Genomic DNA, 13,927 nt, shown 5'->3' on the forward strand with positions numbered 1-13,927 from the left:
TCCGGCTCCAAGCGGCGAAAATATCAACCAGAGTTTTTGCAGTATGGCTTTACGTGCCATGTGAAGGACAACATTGAATACCCACAGTGTGTTCTCTGCAGTGAAGTACTTGCTAACGCGAGCTTGAAACCCTTCCAACCTAAGGCCTTGGCTACACGTACATGGATCTTTTTGTAAACGGACATTTTTGTGTGCGTTTGGGCCTTTCAGCCACACGCAAACGGTGTTTTTGGCCGCTAAAACGTATATTTTTGTAAACGGATAAATAAGTGAAGGTTTTCCAAAACATGCGTTTCAGTGGATCTGTGTGGACATGTAATCCGGAGATTTTGAGAAACGATGACGTCATCGCGCATTCGCACATGGTCATTATAATAATAAATAATATAATAATACATAAACACCGGACCGCTCATGGTCATTATAATAATAAATGAAGAGAGAGAGAGAGAGAGCAACACTTACAGTCTATGAAACAAGGCACGCTCATTTATGGCAAAATAATGTCATAATTAATAATAAGACAGTGGTGGGAAAAGTAGCTCATTCACTGCGTGACGAAAACCCTCTTTCTCTGCGCCAAGTAGAACACACGGCGCCGCGCACACAGATTGAATGTGGGGGGTCTGTCGTCCTAAAACACAATCGCCCCAGGTCAAAATCCAGCAACCATGGAGCGGCCGCGGGTGGCCCGCTCAAAAGGTGTGTGGGGCGGGGAGTATTTTTGGGACGACCGCCCATGGAATGAATCGATGAAGTAAAACTCAGCCCTGAAACATGACTGTCATACCATGACAGTCATGGTGCCGAGAGTCCCTGCTTTAGTGTTCGATGTTTTTACATTGCCAACTCTCACATGTAGGAAATGTTCAGATTTCAAATATAAAGTGCTTACCCCCGAGCCACGGACGTTACAAGGCGATCCGGACCGCGATAAGTACCCGTATCTCCCGTATTGTTCAATAAAAAGCATTTTAATCCGATCGCCGGCCATTTTCTCCAAATTTTCTCCGATGCTTTCAACCATGCGACACCAATGGTTGGGAGGTGTATTGCACTCTGATACATTACCCAAAAGAAAGAAAAGAAAAAGAAAATGGCCGGCGATGGGATTAAAATGCTTTTTTATTGAACAATACGGGAGATACGGGTACTTACCGCGGTCCGGATTGCCTTGTAACATCCGTGGCTCAGGGATAAGCACTTTATATTTGAAATCTGAACGTTTATGTACATGTGAGAGTTGGCAATGTAAAAAAAAAAACGAACACCACTATAAACCAGAGACTCGACAGCGTCATGTGAACCATGGCTATACTGTTTGCGCTGCAGCTGCGCCCTAATAATGTTGTTTTCCTTTATGTTCACGTATGCTGTTCACGTATGCTATTAAAATAATGCAGCTATTGCAGTATTGGGCCTTAACATGTGATTACAAATGTATTTGTATTTGGCCCCTCATATATTATAATTATAAAATAAATGTAAATATAAAATCTGATATAAAATTGAAACTTGCAGCTGATCGATGCGTTTCTGCGTCTACGTGTGGACAGGGATTTTTGTTTATCTTTGTCATGTGGCCAGGGATTCTTTTTAAAAACGGAGGACTAAAATATCCGTTTAGTAAAAGATCCATGTACGTGTAGCCAAGGCGTAAGTAGTCAGGGGATATTAGCAGAATATTTTCCAATCTTGCAATAAATTCCTTACCAAAAAAAATCTTCACCAATGTGTTTGTAAAGGTGTCTAGTAACACATCTCACAAAGACTGAAATTCAGTATCCCTAGGAGAATTTTTGACAGCTCCTTAAAGTTGGGGTACCCACCATAACCTCGGTTAAAAAAAAAATCAAAATTTAATTCTGTTTTAAGTAGCATGTGAGGGGTCAAACTAGGGTGTTTTTATGATTCTGAATCCATTGCAATCATTTGTTTTGCACCAAAACCACTCCTTGGGATAAAAACGGCCATAGCCATGTATACTTTTTGTGTAAAAAGCCCATTGAGATTGGGCCGTTTTTAGCCCAAGGAGTGGTTTTGGTGCAAAACAAATGATTGCAATGGATTCAGAATCATAAAAACACCCTAGTTTGACACCTCACATACTTACTATGTGAGGTACTTAAAACAGAATAATTTTTTAATTTTTTGGGGGGGATTTCTTTTTAACCAAGGTTATGGTGGGTACCCCAACTTTAAGGAGCTGTCAAAAATTCTCCTAGGGATACTGAATTTCAGTCTTTGTGAGATGTGTTACTAGACACCTTTGCAAACACATTGGTGAAGATTTTTTTTGGTAAGGAATTTATTCCAAGACTTTTTTAATATCCCCTGACTAAAGAGACATTTGCAAACGAAACATGAGTCTGACAACGACCAACCAGTGGATTTTTTTCGGGGAAAAGAGAGTGAACTGGAGGGACTAAAGACAAGATAACCGAATATGTTACAATCACTTCCAAAGCCCTGGCAGCTTCAGTAGCACATCTTGTGGGCAAATAAATAAAAACATACACAATTGCAGAGGAGCTCATCCGCCCAGCAGCGATGGTAATGGCAAGGAATATGCATGGCGACACAATAGCCAAATCATTCGAGATCATCCCGATGTCAAATGACGCTATGAGCTGGCTCATCGGCGATATTGCAAATTACATTATATGTCATTATATGAGCGACTGAGGGAAAGTGGGGCGTTTTCACTGCAGATGGACGAATCGACGGACGTTGTCAGTTATGCCTTGCCTTGCCTTGCCTTGCCTTGCCTTGCCTTGCCTTGTCTTGCCTTGTCTTGTCTTGTGTACCACAGAGAAGTTGTCTTCCTGCAGTTGTTCAATCCATGTCACTACCTGCCCCTTCAGGCCTCAGAACAACATCCACCACCCGAGAGAGGCATGGTCCAGTCTGTCATGATCTGTCTCTTGTGTTCCTTTAATTTGAAGCAATGTTTCCTGTTGTCCCTTGTAGCCGTTTCCTGTCTTGCCTCAACCATCATGTGTTAATGTTTTTCACCTGTGTCCCGTTAGTCTCAGCCCATTCATGTGTAATTGTACATGTTGTTCACCTGTATACCCTGCTAAGCCTTGTCCAAGACAAAAACATAAAAGATAAAGACATAGCATCTCTGGTTTACTTCCCACATCTACATGAAGTGGACTTTTTAGGAGACCAGAATCAGGTTGAAGTCTATTATTTGAAATGGAAGAGTGAACGTGAACACATCTTCTGAACCATTCTTTAGCCCCATGGTCACTGAACTAAATATTGGACCCAATCACCACAAGCCACACAATCTTCCCAAGATTTTCATTCTAAAATGGCTTTTTTCAGTGAGACAAATCAGGGGAAAATCTACTTTATTATCGACCTTTCTCTGTCCCAGCAACACACTCTCACGGGATCTAGCACTTCTAGGGAAGTGATGCCCAATAAGCTCCATAGGAAATGTGTGGATAGTTCCAACTGCTCTGCCTCTGCCTCTCCTCCTGTGTTTGGGTCGTACATTCCCGCTTCCCACGGTAACAGTTTCCACCATACATAGCGTTTTGATTGATTGATTGATTGATTGATTGATTGATTGAATGCCGTACTTTATTAACTAAAAAGAAGCAAAGAGGTACAGATTAATACAAAAGGATGCTAAAAGGATAACCCAAGAAAGCCTATATGGCTTGTTTCCATTGGGGTCCTGTGTATTCACAGACTGAAGTGATTCACAGACTATACTAGCACCAGGCAGTAGTTCTTTCCAGGTGACACAATGAGTTGCTCTGTTTTTGAGTCCTGCTGTAGTACTGTAAGTGGTTATTTGCTCACCCTCATAAAAATGTCGGCCTGTATTAACTTGTATTTTTATATCACTAGATTTCCAGGCCGCTATCTACAATCTCACAGCGACACGTTGTGAGCTTGTAGATTGGCTATTTTCACAGTGTGACACCCGCACACAACCAAGCATAAAATTACTTGTCTTGACCGCCAATGACGAGTCACGCGTCATTTGGTGTAAATGTGTGCAATAAATGAAATGAAAGCTGCAACGATTTCCACCTATCTGTTTTATCTGAATGGATGGATTACAGGCAGTGGTTTTCAACCAGTGGTCCGGGGACCACCAGTGGTCCTTGGGGGGGTTTCAGGTGGTCCCCAGGTAAATGATGGAGAGTCAGTAACCAAATGGACCCTTATACATCTTTAAAGAGGTGGTGCCATGGTTTTGCACTTTTTCTGTTTTTCATGTGTCTATGATTTATGTCTTCTCTGACTATTTTGAGTTTCTTCCTGGAGGCTGAAACCTTGAGGGTCAAACGCACAGATATAGAAACCTAGATACCTCATTGGCCTCTGCAGTTCATTGGAGCGACATGCTGGGTATGGTGGCCACCATATTTCCGGGGGGAATGGGCACTGGCCAATCACAGCGTGTTGACTACTGGCCAACCACAGCGCGTCTTTTCCAGGACTTGTCAGAATCTAGTTGTCCCGCCCCCACCTGCCTCTGATTGGCCTACTGAACGCCCCCTTCTGTGACGCACACGGAAATTTCCAGCTGCCCCCCAGAAGCGGAAGCGCGTCCGCCACACGCTTCAGAGCCAAAGGAGGCGTCTACCTTTATATGTCTATGGTCAAACGTGCCAATAGAAAAACAGCACTTTAATGACACAGTAAAATTATACCCTCTCCCTCATTATCATAACACAACAGGTGTGGGCATGAGGAGGAGGAGGGACTAGGACAGGTGGGTGGTGCTAAGGTGGTGGAGGAGGTGCTAAGGTGAGAACCAGGTATCTGCTTACGGGTCCATTTGGTTTCATGTTACGCTCTCAAGAGTTACATTATTATTAAACATCAGCATTACTAAATGTACAATCCACATAATTAGAGCATGTAGAAGAATTGTTATTTTGATCAACGTTTGCCTGTTATCTCTCCTATTGGTACCAACATCAATACAGCATGGAGTTGTGGACAAAATCGACAACAAAATATTCGAAGTGTTGGGTCTGAGAGGCTAAATCTCATGAAACGGTGGTCCCTGGCTAAAATGCCCAATAAATAATGGACCTTGATATGAAAAGGGTTGAAATCCACTGGATTACAGCATGGATGAATCCGTGCTTTAATGAAATTAAATGAAACAATTGTGTATTCTGTATACGATGTATTTGATGATGATGATGACGACGACGTATGAATCACATGTCATCATCAACATCAAATACATCATATGGTATGATGTATTTGATGGAGTGAGACTAAGTACTACTGTAAAGGCTGTAGTGTGCCCTTACATTTTGGGGAATGTTACACATTGTATCACTCAAAGTTGAATTATGCTGAATAATTTTATTGATTGTATGTGTCTACATCATGTGGCTGTGTGGATGGATGAAAATGAAGTGAAAACTTTGTCAAAAATGCATCTTTTCCCGTCTCTTTCACAAAAATACATTTTCTCTACTTTCTGTTCCCAGAAAGGTGTTTTTGGTGAAAACAAGCTGTATTCAACTGTCAACAACTAAAGAACGGAACATGCTAGAAACTCAAAGTAGAGACTCTCTTCTTTCTTTTGAGATATTTGGTGTTTACATGGCCATAGCGCAAAATATTCTGTGGGTCTTGAAAGATTAGTAAAAAATACTCAAAAACTCGCAGTGGCTGCAGACTTTTCTGAAAAACTCTGGCAGTGAATGAGTTAATTCTACTGGATCTCTTCTCTCCTAGTCCCTCCCTAACATTTTAGTCTATAGTTTGTATTTGTTGACGCAATTGTCAGTATATTTAGTCATAGTTTTAGTCGTCATAGCTTAGTTTTTATTTAGTTTTCGTCAGTGAAAAAAGGTAGTTTTAGTCAACGAAATCTGGAGAGAGGAACAATGAGGCCTGCACAGCAAAATACTGGATTGTCACATTTCATCTTTTACTTTAACACTAAAGCAAGGGATACAAAGCAGCATACACTGGTTTCAGCCAAAGGCCTGTAGGAATAGATCCTGGGGGGATCGGAGGGGCCGAGTCCTCCACAACTTCAGAGGATTCGAGATAAGATTGGTAAATGGACTGCATTTATATAGCATATTTTCTATAGTCTTTCCAACCACTCAGAGGCACTTTACTACAGTATGTGCTTCACATACACATACACATACACATACACCCACACACCCCCCCCCCCCCCACACACACACACACACACACACACACACACACACACACACACACTGCCCCAGTGGAGCACCGTTACACGTATTATGGACGCTGTCTTGCACCCGGCATGGGCCACGCACTCTGGCGCATGCCAACTAACTGGAACATCAAAACACGTGCACACAACGAAAATATAAATACAAAGAGATATGTGTATGCCCGACAGATAGATGATAGATAGATAGATAGATAGATAGATAGATAGATAGATAGATAGATAGATAGATAGACATTTAACCACTTAAACCGTCAATACTTAGTAAACTTGACCTTTGGCTCTGTACTTGGTCTGCTCCTTTTTCCCTCTACACCAAACATCTTAGCTGAAAATAGACGATCTTTAGCTTTTAATCAAAATCACTTATACAGTAGCACCTTTAATGTAATCCGTCTGACTTCTGATAATGTTTGAAGTAGGGCTGGGACTTTAACTGATTCATTTCGATTAAGTAATTACAGAAAATTAACACGATTAAAAAGATTTAACACACTTTAATCACGCTTAGTTTTTGCACCACGGAACCTTTATCATACCGCTGGTTTGTTTATTATTTTTGCCAAGGATATTTGGACTGAGAGTTGGACTGAAGGGGTCTATCTTATTCTTATTTTTTAAATCAATATGGACTAACTAAATTGTTGGTAGTGTTCTGGCCTTATGGTCAGGGTTTCCACTGTTCTGGAATGTACTTGAAAGTATTGTGTTTTACTTGTGCTTCAGTTTACAGAAGGTCCTTGAATGTACAGTATGTAGGCTACCTGAATCTCTGAATATATTCCTAAAATTGCTGCACTTTATGGTAAAACTTGCACTGACCTGTTGGTCTGTTTAGTACCACCTTGATAAAAAAAACAATTATATTTTGTTGCTTAAGCGTATTCACTCATTGACTCACCAAAATCAGTTTTAACTGAAAATAAATTGCTTCTCAGGTCAAATATTGATATGCGATTAAAAATGCGCTTAACTTCAAATAATTCATTACAAAGCCTCTAATTAATTAGATTGTTTTTTTGAATCGAGTCCCAGCCCTAGTTTGAAGTGAATGTGGAGCTGCTGTATATACACTGATGCCTATTTCCAGACAAAGAATGGCACTGCGTTTGTGGACGTGGTTCTGTGTAAATACGGTAAATATGTTTTAATGACGGCCTAAAAGTGATTCATGTCCAAAACTGTCACTTTTCGGGATTCAAATTCAAAAGCATCAAAAGCAGCAGATCCACAAGCTCGAAACGCGTTGCTTCGCGCCGCGTTTCGAGATTGTGGATCTGCTGCTTTTGATGCTTTAGTGTGACACTGTAGTGTGATCAAAAAAGTTAGAATATGGAGATGAGAGGTTTCTGCCCGACAGCGACGATTATAGAGCACCGAAGTCTGACGTAATTTACACATTTTTTTTTTTTGTGTGAAGCACTTTGTAACCCTGTTTTGAGAGGTGCTATATAAATAAAGTTTTATTATTATTATTATCCTACCTGGGTCGCGTTTTTTTCCCCCCCGTTCTGAATTCCCATAGTCGTGTTTAATATCGCGTCAAATAAGAACTGTGTTCCAAAAATAAACAAATGACCCCGGTGGTTTTACTCATACGGATATGAAGCATCAACTGACGGTGAGAAAACGCTAATGTTACTTCCGACGAATTAGCTACATTTTCGCCAGAAACAGACTGTTTCAAATATGAGTGACTGACTATCGTAAACGATACAGAGCCACCTCCCTGACAATATCGCCAGGACAGTTTGTTTATTTTTGGACCACAATTCTTATATGAGACGATTCTAAGATGACCCAATGTTATTCTCCATAGCGAAATTACTTTACGACCCAGGGGATGGACGAGTGACGTCAGGACTTCTGTACTCTATATAGACTGCTATTAACGGCTGTGTCTGTTACTGTAGACAAGTTGAATATGTGTGGGTGATATTATTGATGTCTCTCCAGAAAATACTCTGTTAAAAACTGTCTGTTATCTCTCTAAGTTGTAATGAGATCTGCCCTTCCTCAGACTGTGACGTGTGTGTGTGTGTGTGTGTGTGTGTGTGTGTGTGTGTGTGTGTGTGTGTGTGTGTGTGTGTGCGTGTGCGTGTGCGTGTGCGTGTGCGTGTGCGCGTGCGTGTGCGCGCGCGCGCGCGCGCGTGTAGGGAGGTGAGAGGTTAAAGATGTGATGTGGTGTGAACTGCATTGATCGGTAGTTGCTGGGTTGATTGATTTTGAGTAGTATTGATCAGCAGCTTCATAGAAGAGGGCAGGCAGAGGGAAAACACACTCATGTCGACAGCTCTAACACCTACGTCTTAAAACCCATCAAGACCTATGAGGCCCATTCTACAAAATGTCTTCTAAATCCTAACAGTTTTCTGAAAAAAATCATGTTTCTATATCAGTGGTTCTCAAAACCTTTTCATATCAAGGACCCCCACAATTATATGTATTTGGCTGCGGAACCCCGCCTCAAAATGATAAAAATATTGTATATACTCAAAGATTTGCACAGAATGTCTAGATTTTTCTTAAATAGCAGATCTACAAGCTCAAAACACTGTCGCATGTTGTTACGAAATGACGTGCTACACTGTATGAGCTTGAATATCTGCTATTTGTGAATAGCCAAAGGAGAGACAGACAGTAGGACAGCTGAGAGAGAGACAGTGTAGGAGAGACAGACGGTAGGACAGCTGAGAGGGAGACAGTGTAGGAGAGACAGACAGTAGGAGAGCTGAGAGGGAGACAGTGTAGGAGAGACAGACAGTAGGACAGCTGAGAGGGAGACAGTGTAGGAGAGACAGACGGTAGGACAGCTGAGAGGGAGACAGTGTAGAAGAGACAGACAGTATTTATGTATGTCATAGTCTGAGGAAGGGCAGATCTCATTACAACTTAGAGAGATAACAGACAGTTTTCTCAAGAGACATCAATAATATCACCAACACATTTCAACGTTTCTGCTGTAACAGACACAGCCGTTAGTACCTTCATATCTCATCTCCATATGAGATACAAGCTCAGATCTACAAGCTCAAAGGTAATAAATTAATGAATCAACTTCTAGGCCATCGCTAAAACATATTTACCTATTTCACACAGACCCGTATCCACAAACGCAGTGCCTTTATTCATTCTGTGGAAATTGGCGTCAGGATTAAATGAACAGTGTAGCTCCATGTGGTGCTACACTTACACCACCCTTCATTAAAGGTGGTGTAAGTCATATTTCTTTTGAAGTTAGACTTTTGATTATAAGTTAAAAGCTTCGTATTCTGATAGTACTCATTGCTATAGCGTAGTGTTTGTTCGGTAACAAGCCTCCCTGCCTCTTTAACACAGTGGTTCTGAACCTTTTCAGGCCGGGACCCCCCAAATATGATCATATTTGAACTGGGGACCAATGTCTATTTCCAATTTTGACTACACTTGCGGGGACGTTTGGCCCTTACAAGTGTAGTAATACAAGTACACACACACGCACGCACGCGCGCGCGCGCGCACGCACGCACACACACACACACACACACACACACACACACACACACACACACACACACACACACACACACACACACACACAGACACACACACACACACACACACACACACACACACACACACACACACACACACACACATACACACACACACACACACACACACACACACACACACACACACACACACACACACACACACTTGTGCCAGCCATGGAGACTACAGCAGCAAGTATGATGGACCTCTGCAATAAACAGCTCTTTCATGGCAGCTGGTCTCTGGCCTGATGTGTCCTCACTCCTCTATCCCCGCTTGAACCATAAGTTCACGTCTGTCCACCATTTTGACGGTCATGCCAGTCTTATAAACCTGCTCCAAGGAGCCACGGGTGAGCATTATTGGAAAGCCAGCTCCTCTGACGGACCCCCCAGAGCTGGAGAGACGGGGAGACCACCCTTGCTACTGAACAAACACTCTATAGCAGTGGTTCTCCATTTTTTTTTGTGCCAAGGACCCCCGAATTGATTGTGTATTTGGGCGTGGACCCCCATCTGAAAATGTTTTGTGCCAGGGACCCCCAGAAGAGAAGATGTGTGTCCAAAAGAAAAATATATATATAATTCTCTGATTGTTTATAAAAAAAGGTTAAAGAAAATAGCACAAGTACAAGCTTGCAGCGTGTCACTTCATGCCGCGCAAAACATATATCACTTATACAGCACTTAATAAAAACTATTTTGGCTAATGATGATTAAATTGCCTGCATAGTTCAGTGATTCGTCGTTGATATTTTGGCTAAACCAGTGGTTCACAGAGTGGGGACCGGGGACCCCCAGGGTAGCCTGGGATCCAGCCTGCTTGCTACGTTTGCCGTTTTTTTTCTCTCACTTCGCTTCACAGTCTGGAAAGCCTCCCATCTCCGTAACCAAACGGGAGAAAACAGTCCGCGGCTTCTGATTGGTCTGTGGGGGGGGGGGGGACCAGTGTTATCCAATGTAAAACTCAAGTCACTTCCTGACTTGCCTTAGTTGCCTACGTAATGACAATACGAGTCAAATAGGACCCTGGCCAGACTGAGTAGCGAAGTGCGAAAAAGACGAACGTAGCGAATAGCGGATTCCAGGCTAACCCCATGGGTCCTTGATGGGGTTCCAGTGGGTGTCCAGCTAAATTATTGATAGTTAAAGCAGCACTATGTAACTTTCCTCTTCCACCCCGGATTTGAACCTGGTTTCCTGCGCAAGTGCTGACATTTTTACCATTGAGCTAATAGAGCCTGCCTGCTTGCTCAGGGGATATATTGAATCTTGACCATCAGGTCACAATTCGTGTCAGATCCTGTGTCTAGGTAAGACATGACCTTTGACACAATCTAATAAATGTCTCAATAGAAGAGCAGGGAGACAAAATACAACCACAACAAAACAAAGTTATTGTATTAACATATTCTACCATACAGAGTGGACTAACCCACATTTTATTCATTACCAAAAAAATACATTGTGCAGCTTTAGGAAACAAATGGGCTCTTTCAGTTCTGTAACTCTGAGAGTTTTATTTATTATCTTTTATTTAACATTGGGTCAGAAATGTGCTTTGAGTGTATTTATGACTATAGGCACTAAGGCTCTATTGTAGCCTGACGGGCCGGCACATCGCGGGTTCGAGTCTCGTTCCCGACGATCTTTACTGCATGTCTCTCCTGATCTCTCCCGGTTTCCTGTCCATCTACACACTATACACTAGCCCCAAAAAATATCCCAAAAAAGAAGAAAGAAACACAGCCAGCTGGTCTGTGTGTATCTGGACGGCATCCAGGGCTAAATTCTGTTTCCAAAAAAATGAAAACGTTTCCCAGAGATTAGCGGCGCTCATCGATGTCAGTTGTAGGACGTTTGGCTCGTAGCATCATCAGCAGTTCTCCCGCACGCACCGGCTCAATGCCAAAGTCAAGGCGATAATTATTTTATCCCACCTCTGGGATTAGTTACAAACAAATTAACCCATTAAAGCATCTGTGTCATTTTAGATTTTAGCTGTATGGGAACATAACGTTTTTCAGAAAACTGTTAGGATTTAGAACAAGAACAGTGGTTCTCAAAAATAGCAGATTTGTTCCGCGCTGCAAGCTTGCAGTGGTGGAAAAAAGTACTCAAATGTTTTACTTAAGTAAAAGTATCAATACTGCAATGTAGAAGTACTCTGTTACAAGTGAGTACAAGTCCGGAATTCCGGAATTTACTTTAAAAGTACAAAAGTATTGGTATCAACATGTACTTCAAGTACCAAAAGTAAAAGTACTAAAATGTTTGAAAATAGCAGATCTACAAGCTCACAAAGTGTCGCGGTGCGACGCGTTGTGAGCTTGTAGATCGGCTATTTTCAAATAGCCTATGTATAAAATAGGGCTAAAGTGGTTACTGTATGTTTTATCATTTTGGAGGTCCTTGGCACGAAACGGTTTGAGAATTAACCAATTTAGAAGGCAATTTGTAGGGTTAAAACTTATTCAATTCTCAATGGAAACATGCAAGTTCTCCTTTCCCTGCAGTTCTTCTGTGGATGCTGGCGGAGCGCGTTGTCATGGCGGAGTGCGTTGTCATAGCAACGTGCTGCCTCGCGTTCATACAGGCACACACACATTCACACCTGACAGAATGATGCCCTGACGTCCAACCACAGTGCACTGTGTTATGATTACATGAGTACAGGCCTGACATGTATCTGCTTGACCCCCAATACAAGTACATACATGTGTTGAATCACTCTTATAATGCAATCATCCAGTGGTGGAAAAAGTACTCACATTTCTTACTTAAGTAAAAGTATCAATACTGCATTGTAGAAATACTCTGTTACAAGTAAAAGGCTGGAATTCAAAATGTGCTTGAGTAAAAGTACAAAAGTATTGGTATCAAAATGTACTTAAGGTACCAAAAGTAAAAGTACTAAAATGTTTGAAAATAGCAGATCTACAAGCTCACAACGCGTCGCGATGCGACGCGTTGTGAGCTCGTACATCGGCTATTTTCAAATGGCCTTTGTATAAAATAGGGCTGAAGTGGTTAATGTATGTTTTATAATGTAATGTATCTATCTGCAAAGTAACTAGTAACTAAAGTTTTCAAATAATTGTAGTGGAGTAAAAGTACAATATTTGCCTCTGAGATGTAATGGAGTAGAAGTAAAAGTACTGAAAATTGGAAGTACAAATACAAGGAAGTAAAAGTACCTCAAAATTGTACTTAAGTAGATGTAATTAGTTACTTTCCACCACTGGCAATCACACTGCCAGATGCAAAAGATAAAAAGATATAGCATGTAGCTTTGTATCTGAAGTTGAAACCAGCTCCACTTTTTTGTAGCTATTTGTAGCTGTTGTAGCTTTCTGCATCAGCTACTGTACATACGATGGATGTATCTTTGTAGCGTCATGTCGCTGGCTCCCAGCGACATGACGCCCAAAATAAATGGTAGCCTGTATCTTTGTATCTACCAGTGCGAACGCAGCATTAGCACCATAGCACTTGGACCTAGCCTTGACGACCATGCAGTCTTACTGTACATGTATGCAAAGGTTAAAATGTAATTTGTACATGTTATTTAGAAAGTTCAGACAGGGCTGACACCAAATAATGCTGCCCCTCTGCATAACGGAAGACCAGCTTCACTTGCCCTATTGCAGTGGTTTTCAACCAGTGGTCCGGGGACCACCAGTGGTCCTTGAGGGGGTTCCAGGTGGTCCCCAGCTAAATGATGGAGAGTCGGTAACCAAAGGCACCCTTATAGATCTTTAACTCTTGAGAGCGTAAAATGAAACCAAATGGACCCTTACGGGTCCATTTGGTTTCATTTTAAGCTCCCAAGAGTTCAAGTATTATTAAACATCAGCATTACTTAAATTACAAGAAGTCTACACAATTAGAGAATGTAGAAGAACTGTTATTTTGATCAACGTTTGCCTGTTATCTCTCCTATTGGTACCAACATCAATACAGCATGGAATTGTGGACAAAATCTTATCCAAGGACAGCAAAATATTCTAAGCGTTGGGTCTGAGAGGCTAAATCTCATCAAACGGTGGTCCGTGGCTCAAATGCCCAATAAATAATGGACCTTGATATGAAAAGAGTTGAAAACCTCTGCCCTATATTGCACCGGCCTTATCCTGAAGGGACAAACGTGGCATCTTTCCATGGGGGCAGTGTGTTGCTGCTTGGAGCA

General features: G+C 41.8%; 1 protein-coding gene across 1 annotated transcript in view; it reads right to left on the reverse strand.

Annotated features, from left to right (window-relative positions):
- kcnn3 (potassium intermediate/small conductance calcium-activated channel, subfamily N, member 3) overlaps nt 1-13,927 on the reverse strand; it is a gene marked incomplete at both ends in the record, with an annotated part of 166,744 nt that overhangs the window by 92,154 nt on the left and 60,663 nt on the right. The window lies entirely within an intron of this gene.

The sequence above is a fragment of the Gymnoscopelus microlampas genome (genome assembly GCF_963454915.1).
Source record: "Gymnoscopelus microlampas genome assembly, chromosome: 3".
Lineage (NCBI taxonomy): Eukaryota > Metazoa > Chordata > Actinopteri > Myctophiformes > Myctophidae > Gymnoscopelus > Gymnoscopelus microlampas.